This window comes from Ranitomeya variabilis, chromosome 1 (genome assembly GCF_051348905.1).
Source record: "Ranitomeya variabilis isolate aRanVar5 chromosome 1, aRanVar5.hap1, whole genome shotgun sequence".
Taxonomy (NCBI): Eukaryota; Metazoa; Chordata; class Amphibia; order Anura; family Dendrobatidae; genus Ranitomeya; species Ranitomeya variabilis.
The window spans coordinates 477,500,209-477,516,027 of record NC_135232.1 but is presented as its reverse complement, the minus strand read 5'-3'; the positions used below and the strand labels follow the sequence as shown (position 1 = coordinate 477,516,027).

Here is a 15,819-nt window from a genome sequence, read left to right as displayed (position 1 = left end):
CTCTGCCCTCCATGGCTCCGTGGCTGGGATAGGTAGACTCGGCTCCTCCACTGGTGGCTCCCAGGAGTTCAGGTCCTTCACGGGCGGTGGACGCGAGTCCGTCTCTGATGGGTGAGGGCAAGCCGGGATCACCTCGCCGTTGCTCGGGCACTTGCTGCTCATCGTCGCTGTCTGGCATTCGGCAGCAACGCATGCACCTGGCTCCGCCATTTCTCCGAGGTTGAGCTCCTTCTTCACCTCGTTCCCGCCGTTGCAAATCAGGGGGCGGTTCTCCTCTGCTGCTGGGCAGGTCGTCATCTCGCAGCAGGAGTCGGAGGGGGCGGTCGCTACTTCTGGCGCCGCTTTGGTAGTCTCCTCCCATGGCACGCCCTTCTTCTTCCTCTGCGCTCCCTGTGGCGCTGCAATGGCGGCGACTTTTGGCGGGAACTTTTGGCGGTAAATGGCAGCACACAGTCTTTGCAATAAATCACAGTCCAAGTATAACAAATCACAGTTCCAAGGCACACATGACCCGATTCTTCAGGCTTAAGTAGATCCTGTTCGTGACGCCAAGTTGTAGCGCCCCCACCGTCGCAGGGCCGAGGGGTACCCTGTACCGGGCCTCTGAGTCTCTGCTCTGGGGTTGTCACGGTGGCTAGACCCGGCCCGTGACCCTGCTGAGGGGCGCACAATGATAGATGTGGATGGTGCGGTGTAGTGCCGGTCGCAGTAAATAACGAGGACACCAGGTTTCAGTCTCTTTACCTCTTTACTGAAGATCTCTGAGTCCTCAATCCGGAATACGGTTAACCAGGCTGCGCAAGTCCGGCCGGTCCAATGGCACCTCCAGAGTTCCCTTTGCAGGTGGAAATCTGTGCCTTCCTGCTTGCGCTATGTGTTGTGGTCCTCCCCTGCTGTGCTTACGGGATAGTCCCCACAACTGTTGTGTCTGTTTATCGTGTTCCCTCACAACTCAATTAGATGATGTTCTGCTAATCCGTCCCTCCCGGTGTTATGGTTGGGATGCACCCGTATGATGGGTAGGCTCGGAGCTCTTCCGGGACCCTAGAGTCGCCCCTCTCCACAGGTTGTCCCCTATGTCTTCTTAGGAGATTTAGGTGAGACAGCCCGCCTATGACTGACTGTCCTGCCGTTGGTTTGAAGTATTGCCTGAAGCTATATATAGAAATACTTCCTCGGCGTTCCGGCCGCCGGCTGTGCGCCTCAGTAGGATGTTGCCTCGGTCTTACAGCACGACTCCTACTGGTATTCTCCTTGTTGCTTTGATCTCGTTTCTCACTCAGCACAATATATCTCGCTTCTGATCCTTTCTTAGGGCACCGCCGCTATGCTGAGCAGGCACGGTCCCGTGACGTTCTCTCTCGTTGCCAGGCCTCTGTCAGGGTCCCAAACCTGACAGGGACCCTACCGAATCTTCCCCCACATCACCCTCTGCCACAAGGTGTTGCCTGGTTCCAACCCAGTCAGCTTTCTGTCTAACTTCCTGCCTGACCCCCAGTTTTACCAGTATGTGAGGAGTGGCCTAATGAATAGTACCCTTAGCTCCCCCTGGAGGCCCGACTGTGAAATGTATTGGTGTATGTGATACCTGGTCAAATGAACTCCTTCAGTGCCATCAGACGTACCATAGCCCCCCTTAGCGGCGGAGCCACAGTACTGCAACGACCAGGACTCTGGGGCGCTGCACATGGACTTTGTATGACCTGGAAAGTGCATTATGGGGATAGGAGTATGCCGACTCCACTACTTTGAAAACTTTAGTCCACAATTGTTGGCTTGATGGGAATTCCCACCATACATGGAGCATAGAGCCTATGGAAGTATAGATTTTGTGTTGGCCTAGTGGACATTTATACAATCTTGGGATACGTTTATAGTTCTTTTCTTCTTGTGCTTTATAAGTTAAAGATATTTTGTGTGTACAGAAAAAAGCTTTTTTTTCATTGGTCTTCAGTAAAAACCTGTCCAGTCTCCCTTTCCCACTCCCTCATAAACCATAATGGCATTCAGTCTAAGTATGTGGAGAGAATTGAGCAGATTTGGGAGACTGGATGAACTGAAGCCAGAGTTGTTCGAAGGGCATTTGATTATGTCTGAGAACTGTCACTGGCTGGAAGGTTGATATGAAGGATCGTAACTGTAAGTAGGCAAATCATGATAGTTTGGGTTGAGATTTTTAAGTTCAGTTAGAGTTGGTAAAGGTACCTTCACACTAAGCGACTTTGCAGCGAGAACGACGACGATCCGTGACGTTGCAGCGTCCTGGATAGCGATCTCGTTGTGTTTGACACGCAGCAGCGATCTGGATCCCGCTGTGATATCGCTGGTCGGAGCTAGAAGTCCAGAACTTTATTTCGTCGCTGATCACCCGCTGTCATCGCTGGATGGGTGTGTGTGTGACACCGATCCAGCGATGTGTTCACTTGTAACCAGGGTAAATATCGGGTTACTAAGCGCAGGGCCGCGCTTAGTAACCCAATATTTACCCTGGTTACTTACCATTGTAAAAGTAAAAAAAAAACCACTACATACTCACCTTCTGATGTCTGTCACGTCCCCAGCCGGCGGCTTCCCTGCACTGAATGTGTCAGCGCCGGCCGGCCGTAAAGCAGAGCACAGCGGTGACGTCACCGCTGCTGCCGGCGCTGACACATTCAGTCAGTGCAGAAAGCTCTGAGCAGCAGCGCGTAACCCTGTGGATGCCGGGGGACGTGACAGACATCAGAAGGTGAGTATGTAGTGTTTTTTTTTTACTTTTACAATGGTAACCAGGGTAAATATCAGGTTACTAAGCGCGGCCCTGCACTTAGTAACCCGATGTTTACCCTGGTTACCCGGGTGCTGCAGGGGGACTTCGGCATCGTTGAAGACAGTTTCAACGATGCCGAAGTCGTTCCCCTGATCGTTGGTCGCTGGAGAGACCTGTCTGTGTGACAGCTCCCCAGCGATCACATAATGACTTACCAACGATCGCATCGCTGGTCGTGATCGTTGGTAAGTCATTTAGTGTAACGGTACCTTAAGTTAAAGCAAACCTGTCAGTAGGATTATGCTAATTAAACTACAGGCATTGTCTGATTGGCGTTGTTACACTGATTAAAATTATACCTGGGGTGAAGAAATCTGTCTTATGGCTCTTGTGCAATGAGTGTTAAAGGTTTTCAATTAATGAGATGCCCATGCTCTGGGGCGGGACTGTAGGCAGAGTCTTATCTTGGTGCTCTAGGCCAGAGAAACCAAGAAGAGACCTGCCCACAGGCCACCCTGAAGCACAAACACTCTGTCTCTCTGTCTCTATCATGAGGAACATGTTTTTGTTCCTGAAAAGGTTGTGCAACAAAATATTAAGTTAAGGGTACCATCATTTCTGTCCAGGCCTTTTTCATAAGTTTTATTTTTTAAAATTCTGTGGAAGCATGGTTTGAAAAGCAATGTCTGACTTTCATTTGTTCATTTTCATAAATTTTTTATTTATTATTACTTTTGTCAGATTCAAGTTATTTTTGTGACCATTGTGGGTTTTTCTGTCATTAAACGAGGGGTACCAACAATTTTGACCACGTGTGTAGTATAAAAGTTCCTTTCTGGTTATAAACTTGTTTTGGAATGGGAAACCCCAGGTGTAGGGTATATTACTTTCTCTCAATATTTCCAGGACCAGATGCAATACTCTTTGCTTTGCTAGCATTGTCCTGGATAGGTCCGCTAGTAATTGTAGTTGAGCACCATCAAAGTCCCTTTAAATTGTAGCTCATGTCATTATTTCTTTCTTGTTATTATAATAGTGGATCTGGCGTGTTAACAAACCCAGGAGCTATAATATCAATATGTCAAGGTCGGAGGACTTGGTGAGCTCTGTCAATCATGACCTCTTCCTCTAGCGGTCTGTCCAGGAAAGTGTTAAAAATGCCGCATAACATTGTTATGAGATCAATCATGGACGTAGCTTCTGGGAGACCCCGTATTCAGATATTATTTTGCCTATTGCGGTTTTCCTGGTCTTCAGTTATGCCTTAAGGTACCTTCACACGAAACGACATTATAACGATATCGCTAGCAATCCGTGACGTTGCAGCGTCCTCGCTAGCGATATCGTTTCGTTTGACACGCAGCAGCGATCAGGATCCTGCTGTGATGTCGCTGGTCGCTGAATAAAGTCCAGAACTTTATTTGGTCGTCCGATCGCTGTGTATCGTTGTGTTTGAAAGCAAAAGCAACGATACCAGCGATATTTTACACTGGTAACCAGGGTAAACATCGGGTTACTAAGCGCAGGGCCGCGCTTAGTTACCCGATGTTTACCCTGGTTACTAGCGTAAAATGTAAAAAAAACAAACAGCACATACTCACATTGCGTCCCCTGCAGTCTGCTTCCTCCTCTGACTCAGCGCCGCAAAGTGAAAGTGAAAGCAGCACAGCGGTGACGTCACCGCTCTGCTCTCACTGTACGGCGCTCAGTCAGTCAGGAAGTGGACGCAGGGGGACGTGAATGTAAGTATGTGCTGTTTGTTTTTTTTAGATTTTACGCTGGTAACCAGGGTAAACATCGGGTTACTAAGCGCGGCCCTGCGCTTAGTTACCCGATGTTTACCCTGGTTACCAGGGGACCTCGGCATAGTTGATCGCTGGAGAGCGGTCTGTGTGACAGCTCTCCAGCGACCAAACAGCGACGCTGCAGCGATCGACATCGTTGTCGCTATCGCTGCAGCGTCGCTTCGTGTGAAGGTACCTTTATAGGGATTCACTTTGTCTGGTATGTTGCTCAATAATCAGACGCTGGTCTGTTTGTTCTGGTGTCATTGTGACAGGATTCCAATTGAGAGACTCTGTCCGTAACCTTTGAGATGTTGGTGTTAAGCACTTGTATTTCTGACTTGTATAGGCTTTCCAGCCGGATGATATATCCCTCCATGTCTGACTTAGTTGGTATTTCTCCCATTTGAGATCATAGGTCCTTTATTTCTTCTATCATTGCAGCTGTGCCCTGGGAGGATGTGTCCTGCAGGAATTTATCTCTCAGGAGATATGGGTAAGGGGGATTGAGAGTGAGTGGTGGGAGATCTGGGATATCGCATCAGCTTGTGTCCCCTCGTTCTGCTGTCTCTGACTGCACCTTGTGTGTAGAGGTTGTTTTGGGGAGAGATGTCTGCGGCCATTTTATGAAATTGATCCAAGTGGTGTTCTGGATTCTCTATCAGGAACCTCTGAATACTGCCTGATCTGGAGGACGCGGGTGTTCCTGATGTAGATGATGGGCTCTGCTTTTTCTCCCTATACCCCATTCAAACATCCCTAGTTAAGTCCAATGTTTCTGTCAGCCAGGAAAATGCAACCGCGTCATATGTCTGCAGCACAATGTCCCATCTCACTGTTCACTGATCCTCCTGGCTTCTTCTCCAAGGTATCTTGTCTGCTGTGTTCTCCCCCAGATGCTCTTGGTTGTCCTTTTGGGGACTGCACACCAGCCTACGCTGCTCAGCTCTCTCATTCTTCCCATTCTGCCTCTTCACCACCCATGGTGTTTTACTTCAGGTGATGTGATTAGCTTTAGGAGAGGTGCGCACCATACCCCTTACAGTCTGCCGATGTCAAACAGGACCTCAGGCTGTCCAGTAGCATATTCCCCCCCCGCCCCCATTGTGGCTGCTTATAAACTTCAGAATCCATGAGAGAAGACTGAGCTCCAAGCAAGTGCAACCGTCCCATGTCATTGCCATGCCACGCCCCCTCCTGTTGATAATTTTTATATATGGCACATATAGTGCCAACATATTCTGCAGGTGTTTACAATTCAGGGACTACTTGTACAAAGAACCTCAGAAAGTACCATGTATCGCATCATTCAATAATATAAGAGGAGTGAAGGTCCTGCTTGCAAGCTTACAATCTATGAGAAAATGTTGACTCAAAAAGTAAAAACTGATTGCATTGTATTTTCCACCAGTCTCTTATTATTAAGGGTATATGGTAAAGCTGAATGAACCAATCAGCAGCTTGAATCTGTATGTGTACAGACACAAAGTGCTGCTGAGTATGTGCAAGACAGATGAAAGGAAGGGGCAGATTCAGAGAAAAAATGGAGTAAGGGAGATCGGAGAAGTTAGATTAGTGAGATGATGTGATAGGCCTTCATAAAAGGATGCGTATTTATAACACACCTACAATTGTGGACAGTGGAAATTAACCTGATTGTTTTAGGGTATCTGTTTCCAGAGAACATGTCCATACACATGAGAGAGTGGTTGGACAGATGATGTTCAGAAGACATCTCATCTAATGTGTGTGGTGGGGGTCTTTTTAGTTTTAGATTGTTAGTGGCAGAGAAATTACAGTTAGGGTGATAGAGATGAGGAAGGAAATTTGTGGGCTAGTGTCATAAGTCTATGTTGTATTCTGAAGCAAATGTGCAACCAATGCTATGATTGGCACAGGTTTGAGAAATCTGTGTAGTGGCCGGAAAGAAATATGATCTTGACAGCTACATTAATGATAGATTGGAGAATAGTTTATAAAGACCAATTAGAGAGTTGTAACAACAAGAATCGGAGACCATCCTTTTTGCAGTTTCAGTGATAAGAAAAGGATGGATTCTGGAGATATTCATGATGTGCAGGTGACATGATCAAGTAATTGGATATTAGGAGTGTAGGAAAGATCTGAGTTAAATGTACTCCAACACGGCGCATGTGCTGCTTGGGAATTACAGTAGTACCAAAATGTACATGACCTTTAATCATTTTAAAGCTATAGTTGCAAAATGGGTCTCAACTCCTTATTATATCAGAAACAAATGTTAGGAGAAAAAACAGGTTTTGCAGGCTTCATGCTAGCGCATACCGATGGTGTTCAATTGGGTTGAGGTCACATCTTTGTGTGGGCCAGTTAAGTTTTTCCACATCAAGCTCACCCAAACATGCCTTTTATAGACCTTGCTATGTGCACTAAGGCTCATTCATGCTGGAAACTGAAAAGGGACTTCCTGTAGATGCTTCAACAAAATTGAAAGCTACAATAGCCCTCAATGTCTTGGTATGATGAAGCATTAAGATTTCCCTTTACTGGCTCGGAAGTCTAGGCCAATCCATGAAAAAAAAATCCATTTCATTATCCCTCCTTCAACAAACGTTACAGTTTGCACAATGCAGCCATTCTCTTGGCGATCACCAAACCCAGACATAGCCATCGGACTGCTCCAGAGTCCAGTGGCTGCGTACTTTCCACCGCTCCATCCAACACTCAGCAGCAGCATGCAAGCCTTCCATCATCAAGCATAATGCTGTTTGGCCAAGAAAGCTCATAGCATGAAGTTCCTTTAACACAATTTTTGTTTGGATGTTAATGTCAGAGAAGGATTGGTGACTGTTATGTATTTTGGAACACCAGTGTGTAACTTTTATGTGGTCTTCCACTTTGTGGCTGAGTTGCTGTGGTTCCTACACGCTTCAACAGTTCAATAATGCCATTCGATTATTTGTTCAATATTTAGAAGGTTTTTTTTCCTACGGTACTGTAATATGATGACACGGTTACAATGGTGACATCCTATTATAGTAACAAGCTGTTATTCAGGTAGCTCTTTAGAATGAACCATTTTCCACAAATTTTTGTAATGGTAGACTGCATGGTTAGATTCTTGACTTTACATATTTGTGGCAATAGGATTGAATGATTAAGAGATGGTGTGTTAAAATTCGGAGCGAGGAAACGCCAGGTTCAGTTTTGGAAAGGTTCAGACACCAATAGAGAGCAGACATGATGTTAGAGGTAGTGGTCAAACAGTCACTTGTTGTAGTACTGCAGGGTTGATGAAGGGGCAAATGGCCTTCGTCAGCCTTTCCAGCTATAGTCTCATCATTTAACGTACCTAGGAGTTAGAATTTTCTTTGTGTTGTGAATAGAAAATCTGTGGTAATATAAAAAATACCATACCAATACCACATCAGCCACCCTGCTATGTCACAACAGACTTCGGCACTCTTCTTTTGTTATATGTTCATGGGTCAGTGACAAGAGTCCCTGTTCCATACAGGTGCGAAACCTGTGATTTTTTTAAAATTTTATTTGCTAAATTTGTTTTAAAAAATCTGTAAGCGTTTATCAATTTAATGAGTTACAATATTTGACGATTTATATTAAATAGTGATGAGCGAATATACTCGGTACTCGAGATTTCCCGAGCACGCTCGGGTGACCTCCAAGTATTTGTAAGTGCTCGGAGATTTAGTTTTCAGCGCCACAGCAGAATGATTTACATCTGTTAGCCAGCATAAGTACATGTGGGGATTCCCTAGCAACCAGGCAACCCCCACATGTACTTATGCTGGTAAATAGCTGTAAATCTATGTTTTGCAGTTCAAAGCCTGGGACTGGCGTGTACATTCCAATAGTTGCAATATTTTTCGCGCAACTGCTGAATAGTGCCAAAATATTGCGACTTATTAAGGTATTTATGCCAGATTTCTGGCATAAGATACTTAATGATTTGCCCCCTAAATATTTTAAATAACTTTACCATTTTCCATTAAATTTACTTGCGTAAATATTGTACCCCGAAAGCTACATAACGTTTGTTTTTTTTGGGGTAAAAACAGTAGATTCATATAATATGGCTACTTATGAACACAGGAGAACCAGAGCAATAACATTTGGGGTGCATTTCCTTTACTTTAATAGATTTCAAAATATGGTGACCTTCATGTATGTGCAGTGATGGAGACCGCCGAGTGCCATAGTCTGTCGGTCCAATAGACCTTGAATGGAGCCATACTACGCATGTGTGACCACTGTTCAATTCAAATCATGGACCCAAAACCCTTAGGCCGGGATCACACATACGCGAGATACGGCCGAGTCTCGCAGGTGAAAACCCAGCTCTGGCGCCGGCACTCCGGAGCAGAGCGTGCAGCCGCACAGCAATACATAGTAAGCTGCACGCTCCGCTCCGGAGTGCCAGCACCAGAGTTGGGTTTTCACCTGCGAGACGAGACTCGGCCGTATCTCACGTATGTGTGATCCCGGCCTTATATTGAGGATCAGTGAGGTCCCAGTGATGATACATTTATATGCTACCTGTAGAATAGTTGATAAATGTACTTAGTGGGTCATTCCCTTGTTAAAGGGTCAATAAAAGCATGTAAATGTTATCTGATGCACACACCGTGATTATTATCCTAAAAAGAAATTAAAACATTTTAGATGTTTTCATTATGAAATTAATGATGCAAATCCTCCCACGCTGCACAATTGAGACTCTGCCATAAACTGTATTTCTGGATATGACGCACAATATTTTCCCTAGGAGTCCCCAAAGAATAAGAAATACATTATGTATTAATGATTTTACAATGTCCTTGTGTATTTTTCTCTTTATTTTATCAAGTTTATTTCTAAATGTTTTTTTTAATCACCTAGACAACAATTTTAAAAAAAACCTACCAAAAAAAATCTACACTACCTTACATTTTGGCAGAAAAATTCACTGGCACGTCTCCATTTAGTCTCTCCATAGAGTGGAAGACCACCTTCTGATATTAAAGGGGTTCCAAAGTACCGCTCATTTCAGCATTCAGCATGAAACCTTCGCCACACGCTGGGCACAACATTTGCTAACTTTTCTAGATTAGGACATGTGCATGGTATCTGCTGAGCACCCAACTGTTGACTAATGTGGATAATGGTAAAGTTGTTTAAAATATTTAGTGTAGGGGGAATCACTAAGGCTAAGTTCACATTTGTGTTCGGCAGCCCTGCTTAGGGCTGCTTACTTTTTTCCTTCATGTCCGCATGGCTGCACATGCGTCCTGCGTACCTATCTTTAACATTGAGTATGCAGGGACATGCGTTGTATGCGGATGCGGCGTTTTGACGTGCCCGCCGACTGCACGGGAACGCCACTTGTTGCGCTCCCGTGCAGTCAGCAGGTGCGTCAAAACAACGCATCTGCATACATCCACATGTCCTGCGTACCCAATGTTAAAGATAGCTACGCAGGACGCATGCAGATGTATGCGGAAGTAGGCGGAGCTTAACGGAGGAAGTACGCAACCCTCCGCAAAGCCCCGAACGCTAATGTGAACTTAGCCTAAGGTGTTTACGCCAGAATTCTGGCATAAATAATAGGTTGCACAATTCAGCAGTTGTGAAAAAATATTGCAACTCTTGGAACTCTTGGGATATACGGTACTTGGCAATCCTGGCCAACTGTGCCAATATGGGCATAGCATGGACCCATCAAGTTCTTCATAAATTATGCCTCCTGAATGATGTAACTGACTCCAGAAATATACACCGGCCCGTGGCTGGCACACATCTCTGGCGGCAAAATGCTGAGGGCTAGATGCGCCTGATTCATTAAGTGGCGCATGCTGCTAAATGAATGAATCAGCTCTGTGTACTCCAGTGAGCTCTTCATTAAGACTTGTGTTGGGTATGCCAGTCTTAATGAGTTCCCCCCATGTTTTGGACAATTGTGGCCAGAAGTTTTGAGACTAACACATATTTTGGGTTTCACAAAGTTTTCAGCTTAGTGTTTTTTTGATCTTTTAGTCAGATGTTCCTCTGGTTACTGAAGTACAATTATCAGCATGTCAGACATTTTTGGCGCTCAGCACAGGAGTCCGCACCAAAGAGGGAGAGGCAACCTATGATAGATATATCTGTCATAGGTCATTAAGAGAAAATAACTTTACCCCAGTCCTCTGCAGTCCAGTTGCTGTACTTCCTGCAGAATGTTAGTCTATCCTCCTTTTTTTTTTCTTTTTTTTCCTCATCCTCCTTAGTGTTAGTATTATAAGGACAGATTGGATGGTAATATGTTTTTCAGTAATAATGTGTTAAACTGTCCTCTCCTATCAGCATAATAGAAAAATCTGTGTTCGCTGAATACTGATTTTACCAATGAATTCAGAGAGAAAGATCAGTCGAGGAGGAGATAGAAGCAGATTTCTCAGATGTATTGCAAAGTTGCTAATTTTCATGTGTAGTATTATTTATGAAATAAAAATTGAACCAATGATTACTCTTTAAAGCTATGAATAAACATATTATTTCCCAACCTGGACAAAAATATTTAAATTACTCAATTATAGAAAAGAAACGTTTGGCCTAAAACGTTTAAAGGGAACCCCGGTCACATGCTGCCTAATTCCCTTGGACCATGACTCAGAGACTGGCTGCAGAATTGTAGCCAGGTATGTGTTTTTCTGAAATCCGTGCAATGCATGCTATTGCACAATATTATTTGTCTGTTATTTATTTATTTATTTTTTTATGCACATTTTTTCAATGTTCAAGAAAACTTAACACCAAGTCAAAAGGGGGAATGTAAAATCACTTGTTCTGTCTTTGCATAGTTTTATCAACCATATTTATTCAACATTAGAAAATATTTTGTAATTTATATGGATGAAGATATAATTAAAAATGAATTATTTTGCTGACAAATGCCTACTACCATTTGGACATTAAAGGGGTTGTCCGTTCAAAATTGTATACAAGTGCATGGAGTGAGGCCGCACCCACTGGTGGGAGTATGTTTGTCTCATACATACATCCGGTCCCGGGTGAGAAACTAGGAATTACCGCAGTGCACAGTGCATGCTCTGGGGGGATTCATAAATCTGCAGTCATATACAGTGACAGACAGAGTGACTGCCGACTTATTGATTTGGACCGGACACTCCCTTTAACTTCACAATGAATTAATTGCCTAAGCATACACAATCTAGTCTGCACTTACTGTCCCATGTCATTACAGTGGGTGTAGTACTGGTATTTAATTTATACCTAATTTATACTCGCCAGTAACTCTCAACAGTCTTGCAGCGCTGGGGTCCTGAGTTCAAATCCCACCAAAGACCACATCCTCAGAGAGTTTATACTCTTGTGATTTGCACTAGTTTTTGTGTATCTAAAGGGCTACAGAATAGGATAGCGCTATATAAATTCAATGATTTTAATTAAAAAAAATAAACTGATGAAGACCTATGCTTCTTCTGGTTGTAGGTCACAAACTGTGTGTGTACGGTATGTACGGTATGTATATATGTATATACCATATGTGTGGTGGTCTCAAGTGCAAAATCCCTTGGCTGGAATTACTTGCTTTTAAAATCTTTAGGTCAAAGGTTTAGCATTTAAAAAGCATAAATGAGCAATTAGATAGGGAAATAAAGAGGAATTGAATGATCTTTCCAGGCTGCCTTGATTTTCCTGTCAAATGCACTATTGATGATGATTTAAAGGTTCATTATGAGGAAAATGGCTTCAGGAAGTTTCCTTGCAAGAAAGTCATTAAGTTACAGCGACATCAAAGCAATGTCGCATTGTGGCAGTGTAATGTTGAATTGTTTGCTGGCAAAGTCGTTTTCTCTTTCAGTGACGCACTAATATGATAAAGTAAACTGGAAGAAAAATCCATCTTTAGCCATATTATAGACTGTGTAAAATTCAGTTTGTACTGAATGACTTAAATGGAACCTGTCAGCAGGACTGTGCACAGTAACCTACACACAGCGTCAGGTCGGCGCCGCTATACTGATTACAATGGTACCTGAAATCCGTCTTGTGGTTGTTGGTTAATCTTTATTTTCAGTTTTGAGGTAATGGTATGCTCATGCTCCGGGGCGGCCTGTGGGGGACTTCATGTGGTGCTCTGATTAGGTAGTCATCTGTATGGCTTCTGACAGGTCACTGATCCCCCATCTTGCTAGAGAAAAATAAAGTGCCTCCTCTAAGATGGCGCTGGGGTGGCTAAAGTATGCAATCACGTATTTTTCATGGCCCTACTGAGTTTTCTATATTTATTCTTACACACCATATTTTTCTGAAGGATTAGAAAACCTGAAATACAGACATTCTTGCGTTTTTTTTGTTTTTTTTTTAAGATCTGATGTCTTTGGCCTGAGGAAAATTCTTTCCAACTACCAGTTTAGGCAAGAACAGCCTTCTGATTTTATAATTTGACAGAAACTGGACTTTAAAGCCAGAGAATATTTACCTAGGGTTTTAGATACTCTTTCTCTCAAAAAGTAATGCTACTAGTTGCAGAACTTGTACAAGTATATAAAAACACATATATTGGGGCCTTTTTATCAATACTGTCCAGTTTTTTAATGCAAACTTGGGGCCCTTATACCTTATACATATTAGATAGTTGTTGGTCGAACAATAATTCAGTCAACAGTTATCTCTCCTAACTCCTCCAATCATGAGGATGCCTCACAGTCTAGAGCACCCTCTTCCCAACAGATTAGACCGCTAGCTCCATCCCCTGCATTGATTGACAGTGCACATGTGCCGAACGTCACAGTATTGGTACATGTGAAGGATATGGTGTCGGCTGACGCATGGAGAAAGGCTTTTATGCACGAAGGCCAATACTGTGACGGTACAAGATTGGCAAAGTGAGCAGAAGCTGGGGGTTGACCATTTGTGCAGGCCGATCGCTCTGTCCCCATATAGCTTAAATGGAATTTGTCACCACATTTGACCTATCTAAGCTATTAATATGGGCATACAGGTTATAGACTAGGGAAAAAAGCCATCCCTGTATGTCTCATATCAGATGCCTTGTTACTGCTAAATAATCTTTTATCACTTTTTGTAAATGACATCTTCCAAGCTATGGGGAGAACGTAAGCTCTGGAGGCAGAATTCTCTTCTAGGCAGCTTTACATGAAGGCATGAAGCTTTACATGCACAATTGAACCATATTTTTATCTCAAATCGAAAAAAAGGGGTGACAGACTCCCTTTAAAGGTTTTTTCCAAAACTAGCCGCTGGATTTTTAAATTAATTCCATTCTGCATTTTTTATCTTCAGGTGTCTACACCCAAATATAATCTGTTCTGAATATTGTGGGGGTTTTTACCACTTTATTTTTAGATGCTATTTTTGTGCAGATGTGAAGCAGTGTTTTTGTTGATGAATTTTTTAAGTACATAAACCTAGTTCTAAAGGTTGAAAAAAGACTTGGGTCCATCAAGTTCAACCTTTCTCTATCAGTTATACATTCTCTATCACTATTATTTATAACCTACAATGCCATTCACAGCAGGTGCAGATGAGCAAAGTTTTGCTATAGGGCCGCGCACAGGCCAATTTTTTTTTTCTTCCACGTACAATGTCTGTCTGAGGAAAAAAATTGCAGCATGCTCGAGTTTGATCTGATATTTGGATAGCACTCAACCAGGTAAGTCGATGAGTCTATGGAAATTATTGGGCTGCACTTGGGTGATATCTGACTGCAGTCAGATTTTCACGGACTGACAGAATAGAGAAAGATGAAGACATTTTTTTCCCTCCATATTCTCATTCGAGAGAATTGAATCACATTATGCTCACACTCTGATCAGAGTGCTTATGCATAATTGGCCCGATTCCCTTGGATGAGAGAATACACAGCCATCTTTACCTGCGTACCTGCCCTTATTGTGAGAAAAGTATCTAGCACTTTTTTAAAAATTGTAATAATAGATGTGATTACTGCCTCTTACAGTAGGGTATTCCATGAACCCTTTTCTATTTAGCTGTCAGAATTGCCTTTCCTTCTCACATTATGAACGCCCCATGGTCCTTTGTAAAATCTGTGGGATGACACGAGGTCCTACAAGGAAAGGTTAATGGATCTGGGAATGTTAGGCAATGAGGAGATCTAATAGCTGTCTACAAATATCTGAAGGGATGTCACAGTGTAGAGTGATTGTCCTTATTCTTGTTTGGAAACACAAGAAGCAATTAAATGAAACTGAAAGGGAGAAGATACAAATTAGACATTAGAAAAAACTTTTTGACAGTGAGGGTGATCAATGAGTGGAACAGGCTGCCACGAGAGGTGGCGAGTTCTCCTTCAATTGAAATCTTCAAACAGAGGCTGGACAGTCATCTGTCTGAGATGGTTTAGTGAATCCTGCGTTGAGCAGGGGGTTGGACACGATGACCCTGGAGGTCCCTTCCAACTCTAACATTCTATGATTCAATGCATAGTGGACATTAGTTTTTGTGACTTCGCTTCCACTTTGCTTAAATTGTTAAATGCAGCAGGTTTTCGGCACAAACAAAAGCGGAAGAAATGTAGTGTTTATACTGATTGGGAATATATCATAACGGTGTGAAAGCCCACAAATAACTGCTTGTTTTAATTTTTTTAATTTTTTTTTTATAGAAAAAAAACTTTTAATTAAACATTGTCAAGTTTTTAAAGTGAAAAAGCTCATGAATGAACAAAAACATAATCTCAGACAAAAGGAAAAAGGGGGAAATATGATATAGAATGTTATGACCTAGCTATATCCATCTCATATATAACATGACCCAAAAGGAATCCCAAGGATACCAAACAAGGTTAAATCTGTCTACAGTATTGTCATTTAGGGCTGCCCGGTATTCAAAGTTCCTGATATCTTTGATGCGAGAATATAGCTCTAGTTAGGAAGCTGAAGAGGTTTGCTTCCAATGGTAGGCACTCAAACAGCATGCTGCTGTTAACATATGTAAAAGCAATCTAATGGATCTCTGGGATATGGATTCAGGGAAAATATTTAATAGAAAGAGCTGAGGATCTAGAGGGACTTCTACTCTGAAAACTTGCTTAATAAGTAGTTGGACTTTCACCCAAAATGGCTTAATCAAAGGGCAATCCCAAAAAATGTGAAATATAGAACCTATAGATAGGGCGCACCGCCAGCAAAGGGGAGGAGTAGATGGGTCCATTTTATGCTAAAATTCAGGCGTACGGTACCAGAGATGAAGGCTTTTGTACTGATTTTCTTTGTATGAAATACAAGATGCAGTCTTGGCTGGTCTGGTCCAAACATTTCT

At 43.0% G+C, this 15,819-nt stretch overlaps 1 protein-coding gene across 2 annotated transcripts in view; it reads left to right on the top strand.

Moving 5' to 3' along the window:
• PTBP3 (polypyrimidine tract binding protein 3) overlaps positions 1 to 15,819 on the top strand; it is a 161,525-nt gene that overhangs the window by 26,955 nt on the left and 118,751 nt on the right. The window contains exon 1 of one of the 2 annotated variants that reach the window (XM_077251131.1): positions 11,136 to 11,189. The exons of the other annotated variant lie outside the window; for it this stretch is intronic. The gene's annotated coding sequence lies outside the window, so the exon portion shown is untranslated. Of the gene's footprint in view, positions 1 to 11,135; positions 11,190 to 15,819 lie in introns of those variants that run through there. 2 annotated transcript variants of the gene reach the window in all.